Source organism: Ranitomeya imitator, chromosome 3 (genome assembly GCF_032444005.1).
Source record: "Ranitomeya imitator isolate aRanImi1 chromosome 3, aRanImi1.pri, whole genome shotgun sequence".
Lineage (NCBI taxonomy): Eukaryota > Metazoa > Chordata > Amphibia > Anura > Dendrobatidae > Ranitomeya > Ranitomeya imitator.
Window position 1 is genome coordinate 244,975,657 of NC_091284.1, and position 13,024 is coordinate 244,988,680.

General features: G+C 45.4%; 1 protein-coding gene across 2 annotated transcripts in view; it reads left to right on the plus strand.

Annotated features, from left to right (window-relative positions):
- LOC138669650 (protein phosphatase 1 regulatory subunit 12B-like) overlaps nt 1-13,024 on the plus strand; it is a 110,160-nt gene that overhangs the window by 85,144 nt on the left and 11,992 nt on the right. The window lies entirely within an intron of this gene.

A 13,024-nucleotide genomic window follows, 5' to 3' on the forward strand; every position in this document is an offset into this window, starting at 1 on the left:
CCGCAGCAGGCATCAACATCGCAACAGGTTCCATCTGCCGGGCCCGTAGATGAGACAAAACGCGTGGCAAAGCCAAAAACTGTTGGAGGACAGCATGTCCATCCGGTTAAAGCTCAGTCTGCAATGCCTGAAAAGGGATCCGAGCCTCGAAAGAGTGCAGTCTGGCATTTTTTTAAACAACATCCAATTGTTCCGCACAAAGTCATCTGTCAAAAATGTTCAACTACCTTAAGCAGAGGTCAAAATCTGAAAAGTCTGAATACAAGTTGCATGCATAGACATTTAACCACCATGCATTTGCAAGCCTGGACTAACTACCAAACGTCCCTTAAGGTTGTAGCACCCTCGGCCAATGAAGCTACTCACCAACGCTACATCCCTGCCGTCATTGTAAGGCCACCATTTTCCGCACCACCTGCAGTATCTGTGCAGGTTTCTTTGCCAGGCCAAAGCAGTCAGGGTCAGGGAATCACCAGTTTCGTAGTAGGAAACACTGCATCTAGGGCACAGGCGGAAACAATACCGTCTCCAACCGTCTCTCAGTCTGCCATGTCCACCGGCACACCCGCTAGTTCCACGATCTCCAGCTCTCCAGTCCAGCTCACCCTACATGAGACTCTGGTTAGAAAAAGGAAGTACTTATCCTCGCATCCGCGTACACAGGGTTTGAACGCCCACATACCTAGACTAATCTCGTTAGAGATGATGCCCTACCGGTTAGTTGAAAGTGAAGCTTTCAAAGCCCTGATGGACTACGCTGTACCACGCTACGAGCTACCCAGTCGACACTTCTTTTCGAGAAAAGCCATCCCAGCCCTCCACCAGCATGTTAAAGACCGCATCATCCATGCACTCAGGCAATCTGTGAGTACAAAGGTGCACCTGACAACAGATGCATGGACCAGTAGGCGTGGCCAGGGACGTTGCGTGTCCATCACGGCACACTGGGTGAATGTGGTGGATGCAGGGTCCACAGGGGACAGCAATTTCGGGACAGTTCTGCCTAGCCCACGGTCTAGGAAACAGTTGGCTGTAGGCGTTCGCACCCCCTCCTCCTCCTCCTCGTCCTCCTGCAGAAGCGAGAGCTCGCCCACAGATCACAGTCGCCCAATCACTCCATCCGCAGCTGCCACTGTTGCACACCAGTTGTCCCATTATGGGCCAGCTACTGGCAATCGTCAGCAGGCTGTATTGGCTATGAAGTGTTTGGGCGACAACAGACACACCGCGGACGTTCTGTCCGAGTTCTTGCAGAAAGAAACGCAGTCGTGGCTGGGCACAGTAGATCTTGAGGCAGGCAAGGTAGTGAGTGATAACGGAAGGAATTTCATGGCTGCCATCTCCCTTTCCCAACTGAAACACATTCCTTGCCTGGCTCACACCTTAAACCTGGTGGTGCAGTGCTTCCTGAAAACTTATCCGGGGTTATCCGACCTGCTCCTCAAAGTGCGTGGACTTTGCTCACATATCCGCTGTTCGCCCGTACACTCCAGCCGTATGCAGACCTATCAGCGGTCTTTGAACCTTCCCCAGCATCGCCTAATCATAGACGTTGCAACAAGGTGGAGCTCAACACTGCACATGCTTCAGAGACTGTGCGAACAGAGGCGGGCTGTAATGTTTTTGTGGGAGGATACGCATACACGGGCAGGCAGTAGGATGGCAGACATGGAGTTGTCAGGTGTGCAGTGGTCGAAGATACAAGACATGTGTCAAGTCCTTCAGTGTTTTGAGGAATGCACACGGCTGGTTAGTGCAGACAACGCCATAATAAGCATGAGCATCCCCCTAATGCGTCTGCTGATGCAAAGTTTGACGCACATAAAAAATCAGGCGTCTGCAGCAGAGGAAGAGGAAAGCCTTGATGACAGTCAGCCATTGTCTGGTCAGGGCAGTGTACAGGACGAGGTAGCGGGCGAAGAGGAGGAGGATGATGGGGATGAGTATATTTTTAATGAGGAAGCTTTTCCGGGGCCACTGGAAATTGGTGGCGTGGCAAGGCCGGGTTCTGGTTTTTTGAGGGACACAAGTGACGTAGATTTGCCTGAAACTGCCCCTCAACCAAGCACAACCGCTGATTTGACAACTGGAAGTTTGGCCCACATGGCGGATTATGCCTTACGTATCCTCAAAAGGGACACACGCATTACTAAAATGATGAACGATGACGATTACTGGTTGGCCTGCCTCCTTGATCCTCGCTATAAAGGCAAATTGCAAAATATTATGCCACATGAGAACTTGGAACTAATATTAGCAACCAAACAATCAACTCTTGTTGACCGTTTGCTTCAGGCATTCCCAGCACACAGCGCCCGTGATCGTTCTCACACGAGCATCAGGGGGCAGCAGACCAGAGGTGTTAGAGGTGCAGAAATCCGAAGTGGCGTTGGACAGAGGGGTTTTCTGACCAGGTTGTGGAGTGATTTTGCGATGACCGCAGACAGGACAGGTACTGCTGCATCAATTCAAAGTGACAGGAGACAACATTTGTCCAGTATGGTTACTAACTATTTTTCATCACTTATCGATGTTCTACCTCAACCGTCATTCCCATTTGATTACTGGGCATCCAAATTAGACACCTGGCCAGAATTGGCAGAATATGCATTGCAGGAGCTTGCTTGCCCGGCAGCTAGTGTCCTATCTGAAAGAGTATTCAGTGCTGCAGGTTCAATATTAACCGAAAAAAGGACTCATCTGGCTATCCAAAATGTTGATGATCTAACCTTCATTAAAATGAACCACAACTGGATTTCGAATTCTTTTGCCCCACCTTGCCCGACCGACACCTAGCTTTCCTATGAAAAGGTATTGCCTGTGGACTACTCTGAATGACTTTACCAATCTCGTAATTTGCAGCAGCTGATTGTCCAGCATACGACATGTTTACACCTCCCTAAATGGCCAAACTCCCCACACGGGGCCGTGGTATCGCCACTTGGCGCAAGCACCCGTGAGAGTGCTGTTTGTCTGAAGAGGTGGGTGTGCCTGCTTTTGGTCTGCGGCACTGCCACTGGGTCCCTCATAGTACAATAAAGTGTCTCTGGCGGTGGTGGTGCGCACCCAACGTCAGACACACTGTTGTAACATGAGGGGCCCTGGGCCTGTACCGCTGGCCACTAGAGAGTTCACCCACCCCCAGCTCAAACATTGCTCTACCACTTGCACAATTATCTCTCACAGTTACACCTATGTTTAGTCTATGCGCTGACATCCGTAAATTACTGCCACTGACAATACCATTGTGTTGACATGTATGATGGTACTTAACATAGTCAGGGGTAGTGTCCTATATTTACCCAAGTAAATACTTTGTGCAAAATTACTAGGTCTGAAACTACGCAGAGGAGCCCAACCCTGTACCTAATGATTGCACCCTTTTGGTTTTTCTTTTTGTTGTAATGCGAGACATTAACATGTATTGATTTTTTGGGACTACTAACTGGCAGACACTCATTACAATCGGCCGCCGCTGACAACACCAATGGTGCCCACTGCCTGTGTACCCCTGCAAGAGAATTCCAAGTGCCCACAGCCCTAATTTATTATGTTAGGCCTTCGAAGCCTGTCTGCGGTCCCTCCTTCCACTAGGCCTCCACTGACCTGTCTACTGCTGCCCGTGTACCCCTGGAACCCAGCTGAAAGTGCATGGAGCCTCCTTTTTTTCTTTGTTTTATATTTAGAAAGCCCAGATGAACTACGCTGTACCACGGTTCAAGCTACCCAGTCGACATTTCTTTTGCGAGAAAAGCCATCCCAGCCCTCCACCGGCATGAAAAAGTCTGCATTGTCATAGCACTCAGGCAATCAAACAGTAGAAAGGTGCACCTGACAAGAGACGCATGGACCAGTAGGCATGTCCACAAAAAGTTACGTGTCCATTACGGCGCACTGGGTTAATGTGTTAGATGCATGGTCCACAGGGGACAGCCTACAAAGTCTGTCTGCAGTCCCTAATTCAAATTGTCCTCCGCTGACCACACCACTGCTGCACGTGTACCCCTGGAACCAATTTTAAAGTGCTTACAACCTAATTTTGTTATGTTAGGCCTACTACGGCTGTCTGCGGTCCTTCGTTCCAATACTCGTCCACTGACCACACCACTGCTGCCCGTGGACCCCTGGAACCTATTTTTAATTGCATAGAGCATCCTTTTTGTAATAGTAGGCGTACAAAGTCTGTCTGCGGTCCACTATTGAAATTGTCCTCCACTGCCCAGAGCAATGCTGCCTGTGTACCCCTGTAACCTTTTTTTAAACTGCAGTGAGCCACATTTTTGGTTTAAGGCCTACTACCTGTGTCTGTCTGCGCCACTCAATACAGCTGTCCTCCTTTGAAAAAAGCAGAGCGTCAATAGTCTTGTTTTCAGCCTCTAGGAATTTTAAAACTGCATTGGGGCTACTACTTTGGTAGGGCCTACTAACGGTGTCTGCCGCCCCAAGGTGTGCCCCAGGTTTCCTCTCCATTGCTTCGATCTTTCTACTCTCGTTTAGTAGTTGTTGCAAACTACACTGCATTAGGCCTACAAATTTGGTATGGGGTGTAGAGACGGTGTGTCCCACTCCAAGGTGTTCCCCAGGTTTCCTCGCCATTGCTTTGGTCTTCCGACTCTCGTTTAGTAGTTGTTGCAAACTACACTGCATTAGGCCTACAAATTGGGTATGGGGTGTAGAGACGGTGTGTCCTACTCCAAGGTGTTCCCCAGGTTTCCTCGCCATTGCTTCGGTCTTCCGACTCTCGTTTAGTAGTTGTTGCAAACTACACTGCATTAGGCCTACAAATTGGGTATGGGGTGTAGAGACGGTGTGTCCCACTCCAAGGTGTTCCCCAGGTTTCCTCGCCATTGCTTTGGTCTTCCGACTCTCGTTTAGTAGTTGTTGCAAACTACACTGCATTAGGCCTACAAATTGGGTATGGGGTGTAGAGACGGTGTGTCCCACTCCAAGGTGTTCCCCAGGTTTCCTCGCCATTGCTTCGGTCTTCCGACTCTCGTTTAGTAGTTGTTGCAAACTACACTGCATTAGGCCTACAAATTGGGTATGGGGTGTAGAGACGGTGTGTCCCACTCCAAGGTGTTCCCCAGGTTTCCTCGCCATTGCTTTGGTCTTCCGACTCTCGTTTAGTAGTTGTTGCAAACTACACTGCATTAGGCCTACAAATTTGGTATGGGGTGTAGAGAGACGGTGTGTTACACTCCAAGGTGTTCCCCAGGTTTCGTCCACATTGCTTCGATCTTCCTACTCTCGTTTAGTAGTTGTTGAAAACTACACTGCATTAGGCCTACAAGTTGGGTCTGGGTTGTAGAGACGGTGTCCTCCGCTCCAAGGTGTTCTCCAGGTTGCCTCTCCATTGCTTCAATCTTCTAGCTCTCGTTAAGTAGTTGTTGAAACAACACTACATTATGCCTACAAGTTGGGTCTGGGTCATAGAGACGGTGTCTTCCGCTCCAAGGTGTTCTCCAGGTTGCCTCTCCATAGCTTCGATCTTCTAGCTCTCGTTAAGTAGTTGTTGAAACAACACTGCATTAGGCCTACAAGTTGGGTCTGGGTTGTAGAGACGGTGTCTTCCGCTCCAAGGTGTTCTCCAGGTTGCCTTTCCTGAGCTTCTATCTTCAGGCTCTCGTTAAATTGTGGTTAAATGGAACAACTGCATTTGGAGTACTAGTTGGTTTGGGGCCTACTAACAGTGTCTGCCGCTCCTTGCTGTTCTCCTGGTTTCCTGTCCTGAAATTCCATTTTCAGGCTCTCGTTAAGTAGTTGTTAATGTTAGACTGCATTTGGCCTACTAGTTGGGTTGGGGCCTACTATCGGTGTCTGCCACTCCTTGCTGTTCTCCTCCACTGAACAAAGCTGTGCCGCCTGTTTACTACTGTTGCCAATTTTGAACTGCATTTTGACTACTTACTGATTTGGGCCTACTCTCTGTGTCAGCCTCTCATTCCAGTTGTCCTCCACTGCAATGCCCCCTGGTTAGTCCTGTGTTACCAATTTTGAACTGCATTTAGCCCACTTTATTCTTTGGGCCTATATCTGTGTTTCCTCCTCATCCTGCCCATTGCCCAGCCAGTGATAGATGAGTCTGCTGGTACATTGACCCATAACGCAACATTCCCCGTGCATTCTACACAGCAAGATTGTGACCCTGCTGAAAGTCCGGTTCCTCTTCCCGCATACCATACCACCTTACACGTGGACAAAGAGGAAGGTGCAGATGAAAGTGCAGGTTCCTTCATCAGGTGGGGGGAGGAATTCTAGTTGGCGACGTCACTGGCACAGGGCCTCTCATAGTACGCAAAAGTGTTGCTGCCGGTGGGAGGCGCCCCCGCCGTGCAAACACACCGTTGTACTTTGAGGGGCCCTGTGCCAGTGCCAATGCCAACGAGTGGGCCCCCCCTGCTTGCTCAGGATCACAGCACTTGCAAAGTTGAAATACTTACCTCTCCCTGCTCCACTGCCGTGACATGGTCCAGATTTACTGGGCCCACTAATTACTTGAACCAGCCCTACCCCCCACAACTTTAGCCAAATGACCCCCAATTTCAAATGCCTTCCAATTATTATAAGCTAAATTACGATTGACAAGCTTCTGTAACAAGAATGGATGTTTTTGCTATTAAAATGGGCAGTGTAGGTGTTTTCCTGGCCTCCACTCACTGCCGACTATGCTCCCCCATTGACTTGCATTGGGTTTCGTGTTTCGGTCGATACACGACTTTTCGCGATAATCGGCCGATTCCACTCGACTCGACTTTTAAGATAGTCGGGTTTCGCGAAACACGGCTCGACTCTAAAAAGGTCAAGGTCGCCTGACGAAGGACACGGTCCGAAACGCGCGTCGGGGTGCTCTGTACCTGGAGGATCTGACTTTTTTAGGAGGAGGTAATCATTTACACTTTTGTATGGAACTCTGCATTTGACCCCATTGTCTCTGGCTTATGCTGTATCATTAATGGTCGCCATTGACCTGTTATACATGCACACTGCACTTTACACTTGTGTGCCAGTCCTACACCATTGGATATATATAGTTAGCTGTGCAATATATTTTGCTACTACGCTCATATTTTATCACCACAGTCATATATGTAAATATATATATATATATTTTTCTTTTAATTTTTAACAGTGTATTTCACATTGGTTCTTAAGAGCTGTATATATATATATATATATATATATATATATATAAATATATATATATATATATATATATATATATATATATATATATATATATTTTTTTTTTTTTTTTGCACTAAATTTTGCACTGTTTACTTTGGTTTTTATATATTTTTTTATTTTTGCATTGCCCACTTTATATTAATGAGTTATTTTAGCTCAGTTCTCACATATTAGGTTGCACACCTATATATAATTTTTTTCACTCATTTTACACGTATTATTTCTACCCATTCATTTAGTTTTTGTATACATACAGCACTTGTCCTATTTTTTTATAATTTTTATATATATATTTTTACACATTTTCACATATATCTTTATTATACATATAGGATCTATATGAGCTTTTTGTTATATTTCGCATAACTGATGCAGAGCATTTTCTATCTCCAATTATTGTATGGTATTTTAATCCCGTATTTACTTACCCTCCTTGTATGTCCATTTTTTTATTGCTAATTTTTGCTGATATTTTTGTATATGCGTTCCTCCAGCTACAGGCACATATGTTGTTACCATTTATTGCCCATTGTATATTTATTTGAATAAAGGCATTTTATTATATTTTACTTTTGGTCTTCATATATATTTTTTTATATAATTTTTCCATCTCCATATTATTTATTTATTATTTTTCATATATATATTATATATTTTTATTATATATATATATATATATATATATATATATATATATATATATATATATATATATATATATATATATATATATATATATATATATATATATATATATATATATATATATATATATATATATATATTTTTTTTTTTTTTTTTTTTCCCATTTTATATATTGGTATTGGTTTCCATACATCGGGTTCTACACTATATTATTCAGGTGGAGGGAGGAATACTAGTTGGCGACGTCACTGGCACAGGGCCTCTCATAGTACGCAAAAGTGTTGCTGCCGAGGGGAGGCGCCCCCGCCGTGCAAACACACCGCTGTACTTTGAGGGGCCCTGTGCCAGTGCCAATGCCAACGAGTGGGCCCCCCCTGCTTGCTCAGGATCACAGCACTTGCAAAGTTGAAATACTTACCTCTCCCTGCTCCACTGCCGTGACATGGTCCAGATTTACTGGGCCCACTAATTACTTGAACCAGCCCTACCCCCCACAACTTTAGCCAAATGACCCCCAATTTCAAATGCCTTCCAATTATTATAAGCTAAATTACGATTGATAAGATTCTGTAACAAGAATGGATGTTTTTGCCATTAAAATGGGCAGTGTAGGTGTTTTCCTGGCCTCCACTCACTGCCGACTATGCTCCCCCATTGACTTGCATTGGGTTTCGTGTTTCGGTCGATACCCGACTTTTCGCGATAATCGGCCGATTCCACTCGACTCGACTTTTTTAAGATAGTCGGGTTTTGCGAAGCACGGCTCGACTCTAAAAAGGTCAAGGTCGCTCAACCCTAGTGCTCTTCAGGGATGGGATATATTTTTATAACCCAACCCTGACTGGTACTCCTCAACAACTTTGGCCCTGACTAGTTTGGAGATCTCATTGGTCTTCATGGTGTTGTTTGGTTAGTGGTGCCTCTTGCTCAATGGTTAGCGATGAGCGAGGGTGCTCGTTACTCGAGTTTTCTGAGCATGCTCTAGTCTCAACCAAGTATTGCTGGTGCTCGGATGCGATGCTCAGATCCATGCCCTGCATGTTGCGTGGCTTAAAGAAAGATGCAGGGATTACCTACCATACATGGTTAAACTGTAGCCATGTTTATTGGCTGTATTATCCAAGCATCACATCCAAGCATCTGCAATACTCGGTTGAGACTCGAGCATGCTCTGAAAACGCAAGTAATGAGCACACTCGCTTATCACTATTAATGGTGTTGCAGCCTCTGTGGCCTTTCAGAAAAGGTGTGTATATACTAACAGATATGTGACACTTAGATTGCACACAGGTGGACTTCCTTGCACTAAGCATGTGACATATGACGATAATTGCTTGCAGCAGAAAGTTTTAGGGGCTTCATTGCAAAAAAAGGGGGTAAATAGATATTCACATGCCAATTTTTTGTTATTCGATCCCATAAATTTAATTTTTGCCTATATTTTTCTCACTTCCCCAACTTAGACTATTTAGTGCTGATGCATCACACATAAATCAGATTTCAAAAATATTTAAACACAGGTTGTAATGTAACAAAATGGGTAAAAAGTGGAGGAGGGGGGTGAATGCTTTTGCCATCCACTCTCTTTGTTTGTAAAGTTTATTTATGTTGTTGTTTAACTTGGTGCTACCAGAGATTTACCTTGAAGGGCGTATACTTCTACCCCTGCATTTGATTGACCAATCATAAGCAGGCAACCGCATACAATGGAAAAAAGAACATACCTTCCTCTCACTGATCTCTGCAGCTACTTTGTAGAGGAGCATCAGAGTTATGTATCATGACAAACACTTCCCGATCTCATCTCACAGTGCAAATCTGATTCTCCTCCCCCAAACTGACTGCTGTGAATTGAGATCTCGAAGGGCTTGTAATGATACATAACTCTGCAGGTACTGTATAGAAATACAGCAGAGCATTGCAAACACTTAACAAATCTCCATATTTTACAGTGCAGCTCTGATCCATGCCCACACTGACTTTCATGAGATAAGATCTGGATGTGTTTGTAATGATGCAGAACTCAGCTCTGCTGTATCGCTATAAATAGCTGTAGAGATTAGTGGCAAAGGTGTGTTCTTTTTTACCCTGCATGACACTGCCAGCTTTCGATTGGTTAATCTCGTACAGGGAAAATCGCACACACCCCCAAACACAAATCTCTGATAACACCAGGTTAGACTCCTCATAAATTAAGACCCAAAATCTACAATCTAATGTCTCTATAATGGAGAGGAGAAATTAAAAGATAATGTTTTATTCAGCTCTGCAGCCCCTATTCCATGATGTGGTCAGTTTAACATGCTAAAACTGGTGAAAGTCCTCTTTAGCTTAATCCCCACTTGGTTTGTATGCCAGGAAATTATCCCACTTTATACACCAGTGTGCCCACATAGACTTTATTAACCCCTTTCTGACCTCGGACGGGATAGTACGTCCGAGGTCAGATCCCCTGCTTTGATGCAGGGCTCCGCGGTGAGCCCGCATCAAAGCCGGGACATGTCAGCTGTTTTGAACAGCTGACATGTGCCCGTAATAGGCGCGGGCAGAATCGCGATCTGCCCGCACCTATTAACCAGTTAAATGCCGCTATCAATCGCAGACAGCGGCATTTAACTACCATTTCCGGCCGGGCGGCCGGAAATGACATCATCGCTGATCCCCGTCACATGATCGGGGGTCGGCGATGCTTCACAATAGTAACCATAGAGGTCCTTGAGACCTCTATGGTTACTGATCCTCGGCAGCTGTGAGCGCCACCTTGTGGTCGGCGCTCACAGCACACCTGCAATTCTGCTACATAGCAGCGATCTGATGATCGCTGCTATGTAGCAGAGGCGATCGTGCTATGCCTGCTTCTAGCCTCCCATGGAGGCTATTGAAGCATGGCAAAAGTAAAAAAAAAAAAAAAGTTAAAAAAAAATGTGAAAAAAATAAAAAAAATATAAAAGTTTAAATCACCCCCCTTTCGCCCCAATCAAAGTAAATGAATAAAAAAAAATCAAATCTACACATAGTTGGTATCGACGCGCTCAGGATCGCCCGATCTATCAATTAAAAAAAAGCATTAACCTGATCACTAAACGGCGTAGCGAGAAAAAAATGCGAAACGCCAGAATTACGATTTTTTGGTCGCCATGACATTGCATTAAAATGCAATAACCGGCGATCAAAAGAACGTATCAGCACCAAAATGCTATCATTAAAAACGTCATCTCGGCACGCAAAAAATAAGCCCTCAACCGACCCCAGATCATGAAAAATGGAGACGTTACGGGTATCGGAAAATGGCGCAATTTTTTTTTTTTTTTAGCAAAGTTTGGAATTTTTTTTCACCACTTAGGTAAAAAATAACCTAGTCATGTTAGGTGTCTATGAACTCGTACTGACCTGGAGAATCATAATGGCAGGTCAGTTTTAGCATTTAGTGAACCTAGCAAAAAAGCCAAACAAAAAACAAGTGTGGGATTGCACTTTTTTTGCAATTTCACCGCACTTGGAATTTTTTTCCCGTTTTCTAGTACAAGACATGCTAAAACCAATGATGCCGTTCAAAAGTACAACTCGTCCCGCAAAAAATAAGCCCTCACATGGCCAAATTGCCGGAAAAATAAAAAAGTTATGGCTCTGGGAAGGAGAGGAGTGAAAAACGAACACTGGAAAACGAAAAATCCCAAGGTCATGAAGGGGTTAATGGCCAAAGATATGCAAAAAATGAAATCCCTATCCTGGTATGCATGACCCTCATCCCTATCCTGGTATTCATGCCCACTCATCCCTATCCTGGTATGTATGCCCTCCTTATTCCTATCCTTGTATCCATGGCTCCTCATCCCCATCTTGATCTGCATGTTCCCCTCATCCTGATCCTGATCTGCATGGTTCCTCATCCCTATCCTGGTCTGCATGGCTCCTCATCCCTATCCTGGTATGCATGGCTCCCTCATCCCCATTCAGGTGTGCATGGACTCCTCATCCCTATCCTGGTGTGCATGGCTTCTCATCCCTATCCTTGTATGCATGGCTCCTCATCCCTATCCTGGTATGCATGGCTTCTCATCCCTATCCTGGTATGCATGGCTCCTCATCCCTATACTGGTATGCATGGCTCCTCATCCCTATCCTGGTGTGCATGGCTCCTCATCCCTATCCTGGTGTGCATGGCTCCTCATCCCTATCCTGGTGTGCATGGCTCCTCATCCCTATCCTGGTGTGCATGGCTCCTCATCCCTATCCTGGTGTGCATGGCACCTCATCCCTATCCTGGTGTACATGGCTCCTCATCCCTATCCTGGTGTGCATGGCTCCTCATCCCTATCCTGGTGTGCATGGCTCCTCATCCCTATCCTGGTGTGCATGGCTCCTCATCCCTATCCTGGTGTGCATGGCTCCTCATCCCTATCCTGGTGTGCATGGCTCCTCATCCCTATCCTGGTATGCATGGCTCCTCATCCCTATCCTGGTGTGCATGGCTCCTCATCCCTATCCTGGTGTGCATGGCTCCTCATCCCTATGCTGGTATGCATGGCTCTCATCAGAAAAACATAAAAAAAACTATCCTACTTGCCATCTCGGTGCTCCCTCTCAGCGTCTCATTCCGGTGCCAGCAGAGGCGAGGCGATCACGTGTGCCCGCTACTTAAGGGAATGAATATGGGTGTGGAGGGCAGTGAATATTAATTTCTCTTACGTAGCGGGCGCACGTGATCGCCCGACCGATGCAGGAAGCCAGCGGCTGCGACTGCTTTGACCGCTAATACAGAGAAATGAATATTCACTTCCAGCGCAGTGAATATTCATTTCTCTTTAGCAGCGGGCACACGCTTTAGCCGCAGCAGCCGGCTCCTGCCTCCTGTGACCTGCTGCTGTAACCTCGGCTTATTTTCGAGTATATACGGTAGTTTATTTTTGTCAAATAATAAAATGGAAAGTGAATGAACAAAAGGGAAATCAAAATCATATTAATATTTGTTGTGACCTCCCTTTGACTTCAAAACTGCCTCATTTCTTCTAGATACAGGAGCACCGTTTTTGAAGGAACTGGAAAGGGAGGCAAATCAATGATTAACTTTAAAATAAACTTGTCACATATTTTTGAAAGCATTCTTACTTTACTGTATTTTTTTCCACACCTGTCTAAAACTTTTGCACAGAACCATACATCTTATAAAGTACAGTTAGGAGGAGGATACAAT